At 41.1% G+C, this 733-nt stretch overlaps 1 pseudogene; it reads right to left on the minus strand.

Moving 5' to 3' along the window:
* Window positions 1-521: 521 nt before the first annotated feature.
* LOC110295812 overlaps window positions 522-733 on the minus strand; it is a 22870-nt pseudogene continuing 22658 nt past the window's right edge.

Raw genomic sequence — 733 nt, forward strand, 5'->3', positions numbered from 1 at the left:
GAGTCACCAGGTCTGCCTCAGTCTTATCAGTGTCTCAGGTTAAAACATGGTCCAAAGACTCCTATACTATCTTACTACTACTACTACTACTACTACTACTAATAATAATAATAATAATAATAATAATAATGATGATGATGATGTATTGTCTGCATGATATAGAGAGAATATCTTATGTATTGTATGGATGTATCGCCTGACAATTAAAAAACCCTATGGCCTATAGGAAAGAGTAGAATAGAAGGTGGGACATCTGGTAGGAAGAAAGAATTCTGGGATAGAATAGGGTGTAGGAAGAGTCACTGGGGAAGATGTGATGAGGACAGACACACTTGGTACCTGAGCAGAGGTAACCAGCCATGTGGCAGAATGTAGATTAGTATAAATAAACCTTAAATTATTAGCTAGTCAGGAAATGAGCTTAGCTATATGGCCTAAATATTTGTAAATATATTTGAATCTCAGTTGTTATTTCAGGAAACTTGGGTCTGGGAAGAAAACAGGCCATTACACCACAACTTCTACATTTCCTCTTCTTCAAACTCAGAGGTTTGCTTCCATTGCTGGAAGGTGGCTGGAGGTGGCTGGGGCCCAGTGGCACGGAAAAGGTACCTTGCACTGAGGTTAATCACATGAAGGAACAGCGTCCTTCATTTTCTCTTGATTGAGTCAGGCACAGGGGACAAAGGGTTACTCACTGGAATGAGTAACCAAGGGCTCCCGGCGAAGGCGG

Source organism: Mus caroli, chromosome 1, assembly GCF_900094665.2.
Source record: "Mus caroli chromosome 1, CAROLI_EIJ_v1.1, whole genome shotgun sequence".
Lineage (NCBI taxonomy): Eukaryota > Metazoa > Chordata > Mammalia > Rodentia > Muridae > Mus > Mus caroli.